The sequence below is a fragment of the Antechinus flavipes genome, chromosome 3, assembly GCF_016432865.1.
Source record: "Antechinus flavipes isolate AdamAnt ecotype Samford, QLD, Australia chromosome 3, AdamAnt_v2, whole genome shotgun sequence".
NCBI lineage: Eukaryota > Metazoa > Chordata > Mammalia > Dasyuromorphia > Dasyuridae > Antechinus > Antechinus flavipes.
This window is the reverse complement of record NC_067400.1, coordinates 618,023,400-618,032,394: the sequence shown is the minus strand read 5'-3', so window position 1 is coordinate 618,032,394 and position 8,995 is coordinate 618,023,400.

The following is an 8,995-nucleotide window of genomic DNA, read 5'->3' as shown; positions in this document are numbered from 1 at the left end:
TGGAGGACACAAGAAGAGCTGCACTCAAAGATGGAAACTGAGAACATAGCATGACTAAGGCAGTTTCATTCATGACTGATCACCACTGTGCAGATGTTAGCTCTAATTCTCATCCATGAAAGACTGGGGTTGGTTCTATTCCTTCCTGAGATTTTCTTTTTTTTTTTTTTAATTTTTTTTTATTTTATAATAACTTTATTTTGACAGAATCCATGCCAGGGTAATTTTTTTTACAACATTTTCCCTTGCACTCTTTTCTGTTCCGATTTTTTCTCCTCCCTCCCTCCACCCCTTCCCCTAGATGGCAAGCAGTCCTATATATGTTAGATATGTTGCCGTATATCCTAGATACAATATATGTTTGCAGAACCGAACAGTTCTTTTGTTGCACAGGGAGAATTGGATTCAGAAGATAAAAACAACTTGGAAAGAAAAACAAAAATGCAAATAGTTCACATTCGTTTCCCAGTGATATTTCTTTGGGTGTAGCTGCTTCTGTCCATTATTTATCAATTGAAACTGAGTCTTTGTCAAAGAAATCCACTTCCATCAGAACACATCCTCATACAATATCATTGTCGAAGTGTAAAGTGATCTCCTGGTTCTGCTCATTTCACTTAGCATCAGTTCATTTAAGTCTCTCCAAGCCTCTCTGTATTCATCCTGCTGGTCATTTCTTACAGAACAATAATATTCCATAACATTCATATACCACAATTTACCCAGCCATTCTCCAATTGATGGGCATCCATTCAATTTCCAGTTTCTAGCCACTACAAACAGGGCTGCCAGAAACATTTTAGCACATACAGGTCCCTTTCCCTTCTTTAGTATCTCTTTGGGGTATAAGCCCAGAAGTAGCACTGCTGGATCAAAGGATATGCACAATTTGATAACTTTTTGGGCATAGTTCCAGATTGCTCTCCAGAATGGTTGGATTCATTCACAGTTCCACCAACAATGCATCAGTGTCCCAGTTTTCCCTCATCCCCTCCAACATTCATCATTATTTTTCCTTTCATCTTAGCCAATCTGACAGGTGTGTAGTGGTATCTCAGAGTTGTCTTAATTTCCATTTCTCTGATCAATAATGATTTGGAACACTCTTTCATATGAGTGGTAATAGTTTCAATTTCATCATCTGAAAATTGTCTGTTCATATCCTTTGACCATTTATCAATGGGAGAATGGCTTGATTTCTTATAAATTTGAGTCAGTTCTCTATATATTTTGGAAATGAGGCCTTTATCAGAACCTTTAACTGTGAAGATGTTTTCCCAGTTTGTTGCTTCCCTTCTAATCTTGTTTGCATTAGTTTTGTTTGTACAAAGGCTTTTTAATTTGATCGGTAATAGTCTCTAGTTCATCTTTGGTCATAAATTTCTTTCTCCTCTTTCTATCTCTTTCTGTTGGATTTTGTTGGTGATGTATAAAAATGCTGAGGATTTATGGGGATTTATTTTATATCCAGCTACTTTGGTAAAATTATGAATTATTTCTAATAGCTTTTTAGTAGAATCTCTGGGGTTCTCTAGGTATACCATCATATCATGTGCAAAGAGTGATAGTTTGGTTTCCTCACTGCCTACTCTAATTCCTTTAATATCTTTCTCGACTCTTATTGCAGAGGCTAGTGTTTCTAATACGATATTGAATAATAATAGTGATAATGGGCAACATTGCTTCACTCCAGATCTTACTGGGAAAGATTCCAGTTTTTCCCCATTGCATATGATGCTTACTGATGGTTTTAATTATATGCTCCTAACTATTTTAAGGAAAAGTCCATTTATTCCTATGCTCTCAAGTGTTTTTATTAGGAATGGATGTTGAATTTTATCAAATGCTTTTTCTGCATCTATTGAGATGATCATATGGTTTTTATTTGGTTGGTTATTCATATAGTCAATTATGCTAATAGTTTTCCTAATGTTGAACCAGCCCTGCATTCCTGGTATAAATCCTACTTGGTCATAGTGTATTATCCTGGGGATGATTTTCTGTAATCTTTTTGCTAATATTTTATTTAAGATTTTAGCATCAATATTCATTAGGGAGATTGGTCTATAATTTTCTTTCTCTGTTTTCAACCTACCTGGTTTAGGTATCAGTACCATGTCTGTGTCATAAAAGGAGTTTGGTAGGACTCCTTCAATCTCTATTTTTTCAAATAGTTTATTTAGCATTGGAGTTAATTGTTCTTTAAATGTTTGGTAGAATTCACATGTAAATCCATCTGGTCCTGGGGATTTTTTCTTAGGGAGTTGGTTGATAGTTTGTTCTATTTCTTTTTCTGAGATGGGACTGTTTAGGATATTTACTTCTTCCTCTGTTAGTTTGGGCAAGGTATATTTTTGGAGGTATTCTTCTATTTCATTTAAGTTGTCAAATTTATTGGCATCAAGTTGGGCAAAGTAACTCCTAATTATTGCTCTAATTTCCTCTTCATTAGTGGCGAGTTCTCCCTTTTCATTTTTAAGACTAACAATTTGATTTTCCTCTTTCCTTTTTTTAATCAGATTTACTAAGGGTTTGTCTATTTTATTGTTTTTTTCATAGAACCAACTCTTAGTTTTATTAATTAATTCAATAGTTTTTTTTACTTTCAATTTTATGGATCTCTCCTTTTATTTTTAGAATTTCAAGTTTAGTATTTGACTGGGGGTTTTTAATTTGTTCCTTTTCTAGCCTTTTTAATTGCAAGCCCAATTAATTGAGTTTCTCTTTCTCTATTTTATGCAAATAGGCCTCTAGAGATATGAAATTTCCCCTTATTACCACTTTGGCTGCATCCCATACATTTTGGTATGATGTCTCATTATTATCGTTTTCTTGGGTGAAATTATTAATTATGTCTATGATTTGCTGTTTCACCCAATCATTCTTTAGTATAAGATTATTTAGTTTCCAATTATTTTTTGGTCTACTTTCTCCTGGCTTTTTGTTGAATGTAATTTTCATTGCATCGTGGTCTGAAAAGGATGCAGTTACTATTTCTGCCTTACTGCATTTGAATTTGAGGTTTTTATGTCCTAATATATGGTCAATTTTTATATAGGTTCCATGAACTGCTGAAAAGAAAGTGTACTCCTTTCTGTCTCCATTACATTTTCTCCAGAGATCTATCATATCTAACTTTTCTAGTATTCTATTTACCTCTTTGACTTCTTTCTTATTTATTTTGTGGTTTGATTTATCTAATTCTGAGAGTGCAAGGTTGAGATCTCCCACTATTATAGTTTTGCTGTCTATTTCTTCTTGCAGCTCTCTTAATTATTCTTTTAAGAAATTAGATGCTATACCACTTGGTGCATATATGTTTAATATAGATAGTGCTTCATTATCCATGCTACCCTTTAGCAAGATATAGTGCCCTTCCTTATCTCTTTTAATTAGATCAATTTTTGCTTTAGTTTGATCTGAGATCAGGATGGCAACCCCTGCTTTTTTGACTTCATCTGAAGCATAGTAGATTTTGCTCCAACCTTTTACCTTTAACCTGCATGTATCTCCCCGCTTCAGGTGTCTTTCCTGTAAACAACATATTGTAGGATTCTGGCTTTTAATCCATTCTGCTAACCGCTTCCTCTTTATGGGGGAGTTTACCCCGTTCACATTTATGGTTAAAACGACCAATTCTGTATTACTTGCCATCTTGTTAACCCCTGTTTATGCTTTTCTCCCTTCTTTCTCCCTTACCCCCCTTCCCAGTATTAAGCTTGTGAGCACCACTTGCTTCTCACACCCCTCCCTTTTTAGTATCTCTCCCCCCTCCCCTGCCTTAGATTTCCTCCCCCTATCTTACACCTTTGCCTCCCAGTTTCCGTATTCCCTTCCATTTAGCTTATTCCTTCCCATTTCACTTTTCCCTTCTCACTTTTCAATGAGGTGGGAGAAGTTTCACCATAAATTGAATATGTCTAAATTTTTTCTCTTAAAGCCAATTCTGAAGGCAGTAAGATACCCACTATATTCATCCCCCTCCATTCTTTCTCTCGGATATAATAGGTTTCCTTTGCCTCTTCATGAGATGTAGTACCCCCACTTTACCCTTTTTCTGGTACAATGTCCTTTCCACATCTACTTTCTAGAACAAGGTATACATGTATTCTTTATACATCTTTATATCAGAAATATAGTTCCCAAGATTAATCTTTATCTTTTTAGATTTCTCTTGAGTTCTATATTTGTAGATCAAACTTTTTGTTAAGTTCTGGCTTTTTCATCAAAAATAGGTGAAATTTGCTTACTTCATTGAATGTCCATCTTCTTCCCTGGAAAAAGTTGCTCATTCTAGCTGGGTAAGTTATTTTTGGTTGCATACCAAGTTCTTTAGCCTTTCGGAATATCATATTCCAGGCCCTTTGATCCTGGAATGCTGCCAGATCCTGGGTGATCCTTATTGTGGCTCCTCGATACTTGAATTGGGTTTTTCTAGCTGCTTGCAGTATTTTTTCCTTCGTCTGAGGGTTCTGGCATTTGGCCACTATATTTCTTGGTGTTTTGATTTTAGGATCCCTTTCAGTGGGTGATCGATGAATTCTTTCAATGTCTATTTTATCCTCTGTTCCTATGACTTCTGGGCAGTTCTCTTTGATAATTTCCTGGAAAATAGTGTCCAGGCTCTTTTTTTCATCATGCTTTTCTGGGAGTCCAATGATTCTCAGATTGTCTCTCCTGGATCTGTTTTCCAGGTCTGTTGTCTTCCCCAGAAGGTATTTCACATTCTTTTCCATTGTTTGATTTTTTTGGATTTGCTTGACTGATTCTTTTTGTCTCCTCGAGTCATTCAATTCCAATTGTTCGATTCTGATATTTAATTAAGTGTTTTCTCCACTCATTCTTTTAAAATCTTTTTCTAATTGTCCCATTGAGTTCTTTTGTTCTGTGGAATTTTTTTCCATTTCGCCAATTTTGTTTTTTAGAGAGCTATTTTCTGTTTCCAGTTCACTAATCCTATTTTTCAAGGATTTGATTTCTTTATCCAGTCTCTCTTTAAATGAGTGGGATGACTTCTCCAGACTCTCTTGCCAAGCCTCCCTCTCCTTTCCCCATTTTTCTTCTAGCTCCCTTGTAAGAGCCTTTTTAATTACTTCTATGAGGTTCATCTGTGCTGAGGAACAGATGATCTCCTCCTTTGGGGATTCCCCTGGAGAAAGTCTGTTTTTCATCTCCTCTGGATTTGGAGTCTACTCTCTTTCTGTATAGAAGCTGTCAAGGGTTAAAGTCCTCTTCAGTTTTTTGCTCATTATGTCAAAGAATCAAAGACAAACTAGCAAAAAGAAAAAAAGAAATCACCCCTAATTTGGAGTCTGCTTTCTGGGGGGAGGGGCTGGGTGGTGATACCGAGCTTCCTCTACCGACTGCGGGGGCAGCAGCAGCGAGGCACTAGCCCTACTGTACTGCGCCTGCGCTCTGAGATCCCAGAGCGTGCTGAGTCATGGGGGTGGGGGGTGGGGGAGCAGGTCCCGAGAGACTCCAGCTGTTTGGGATTGTATTCTTCGCCCCGGTGTTTTTAGCTTCTCTGCTGGGCTGCTGGCTTGCTGCCAGGTCAAAGTATCCAAACCTGTAGCAAAGCTCTCTCTGCGGAGACGGCTGCAATCACACCCCACCCCTTCTCTAGTCTGCTCGGCTGTGAGCTGCCTGCCGTGCTCTCAGCTGCCTGCCTGCATCCTGCGCCCGATCCAAAACCGTCCCAGCCCTCGTGCAAAAACAGACCTTTCTTGGTGAATCTCAAGGATGGCTTCTCTTGGTAACTATTTGTGGTTTTTTTTTTTTCAGTCAAGCATCAATTCAGAGGCTTGTAATGAAATGGATAGTGAGAGAAAATGCGGAGCTTACACAGCTGTGTGCCTCCTCTCCGCCATCTTGGACCCTTCCTGAGATTTTCAATTGTGTTCTAGAGCCAGCCCAAGAGCTCTGTTTGGTACAGGACAATCAGGTGATCCAAGTCCTTCTTGGAGCAGCACCAAGCAGGGAATCCAGTGTAACAGAGAAGAACAATTTCTGGCACACCTACACAATCAACCACAGCCCCAGAGATGGGATCTTGGGTCTCCTGCTGCACTTAAAATTCATTACAAAATGAAAGTGTGTATGGAGCATCACAAATTTTATAGTTCTATATAAAGAGTAGGTTTTGTTAGCTATTATTATAATAAATCCCAAAATCCATGAATGAATTCAAGTATAATTAAGTGTTTCTACAACTGTTATGTTTTTATGAGCTGCAGCAGGAGTTAATGGCACTGTCCTCATCAGGGACAATTTCTTTCTCCCATGGGTTGGGGAAGGCAGCAGTCATCACTGGCCCTCGTCCAATTTGTTTGCCCTGAACCCTCCTGGTAAGAGGAAGGACATCAAGGCAGGCAACAACCTACTGCAGTCAACTGCTCTCAGTACCAACTGCCATGATCCCCAAACTATCATCATATACCTTCTCTTCTGGTCCTTCTCTGTGGTCTGTTTCCTACAAAGATTACTATTCTGCCAGTTTCTCCAATTCCTCATTTTTGTACACTCCACATTAGCAAGCATTTGCAAAATCTTCCAGGGCATTCATTTGGACCTTCATCACCTTTCAGCTAGATATTTGATTAGTCTCCTAATTGGTCTCTCCAACTCAAGTCTTTCCACTTTCCAATCCTCTCACACATCCCCAAATCAGAAAGCTATTTGTAAAGTACATCTGAATGTGTCACCACCTGCTACTCAGAAAGATCTGGAGCTTCCCTTATTAGCTTTGGGATCCAGGATAAATCCCCCTCTAAATTAATCTCAAGTTTTTCACAGCCTTACTCTTTCCTAGCCTCTTTTCTCTTGAAGAATAATAAAAGTAGCAAATGTTTGGTTAGCATTTAAAGGTTTGCAAAATATTGAGTATATATAACTTTATATAATCTCCAGCTGACTGCATCAGGCTGTCCTGGTCACAAAGGACTCTGATCCTTTTCAATCCAACCATTCTCTCCTGACAAAAATGTTCTCTCTCCTCAGGTTTGCCCAAGTGTCATTGCAGGCTGACCTGAAGGCTTTTTTCACATCAGCCTCTCTTAGGCCTCTCCACTTCCTGCCTTCCCATCTAAAGTTACATTGTGACTGCTTTGAATGAATTTTCCATATAAACATACAAATGCAGGCAAGATGGGGGCGTTCAGTTTCTATAGGCACAGAAAGTCTTTAGCTTGACTTAGTGAGAGATGTTGTCTCAAAAAAACAACATTGTTACCCCTCAGCTAGAAGAGAAACAATCTTTCAGCAGGATTTTCCACACTCTGAACCTCTCATTGTCTAAATAAAATGTTTGTATAAGCTGACTTTAAAGTCTCTTAACAAGTTCACAACTCTTTTAAGACTGCATTAGTGTGTCAATTTTTCCACATTCCCTCTAACATTTGTCATTTTCCAATTCTATCTTATTAAGTAATCTGATAGAAGTGGGATGGAGCCTCAGATTTGTTTTAATTTGCAATTTGTCTAATCAATAGTGATTTAGAGCATTTGTTCAATTAAAATGCATACATATTTAACATATATAGAACTGCTTGCCATCTGGGGGGTGAAGTGGAGGGAGGAAGGGAAAAAATTGGAACAGAAGTGAGTGCAAGGGATAATGTTGTAAAAAATTACCCTGGCATGGGTTCTATCAATAAAAAGTTATTATAAAAAAATTAAAATGCATTTGCTATATTTTGTATTATATATTTATAACTATAGATTTATATATTTATTATATGAAAAATGCATTTTAATTAAATGATTAAAATGCAATTATTTCTTCTTTTGATAAATATTGTCATAGCCTTTGACCACCAATTGAGAAATAACTTATATTCTTACTTTAATTGAGTTTTCTATATATTTGTGAAATGAGAACTTTATTAGACAAACTTGAAGTACAATCCCTCTCTCCCCTTTCCTGCTTTCCTTTTAATCTTGGTTGCATTGGTTTTGTTTGTGCAACACTTTTTAATTTTAATGTAATAAACATTATTCATTTCAAATCTCTTTGTTTAAAAGTTCTTCTTCAATAACCTATTTGCCAAAGATCTGGTTCTTTTTTATGGTTTTTAATACATGCAGCTTCCAGTAATCAAAGTGACATATTTATCTGACCAAACTTGTTTTCCACAATTACTAAGTAACAATTCCACTCTGAAATGAGCTCTACTATTTGAGTTTTGTTTATTCTTGGTTGAACAGACAGCTTGTTTCAAATGAGAATCAACAGCAGACTTTCTATGTGCTGATCCCATATACTTGTATCCCTTTGTCTTGTGGCAACCTAGTGTTAGACAGGACAATCTACTCACTATTGCCTCTGTTCTGCATGTAAACCACTTCTTTTCTTCATGCAAAAAGGAGAAAAATGAGTTTTGAGCTTGAGACCTATTTCTTGTTATTTTTCTTGAGTTTGGAATTCTCTGACCACTTGACTTCTAGAAGCTGAGAGAGTCCTCTCCAATATGCTATCAAACAAAGATTAGTTATGGAGTTAGATGGTGAGATCATCCAGTGATAGCCATGCCAGAGAGTGACCCTTTCATGGTTACTGAGGTTGTTGTTGTTGTTGTTGTTGTTGTTGTTGTTGTTGTTATTTTAATATGTGTAAATCCAATATAGGCATAAGTATTTATACAATTATTTTGCTGCATAAAAAATATAAAAGGAAAGAAAAATGAAAAGAAAATAAATTAAAGCAAACAACAATAACAAAAGAAGCAAAAATGCTATGTTGTGATTCACAATCAGTTCCCACAATCCTCTCTTTGGATATAGATTGTTGCCATGATTGTTAAAAGATTAAAAAAGAGACATTGGAGAGACTTCCGGGGCAGAGCCAAGATGGTGGAGCAGGCACACACGACTCTCTAAGCTCCTCTCATTACCCTCATAACCAACTATTTAATCCAGCCTCAAAAATAGCTCTTCACTGCTTAAATTCATGAAGATAAGAAGCACTACAACTTACCAGCCGATCCGGAAGCTCACCAGG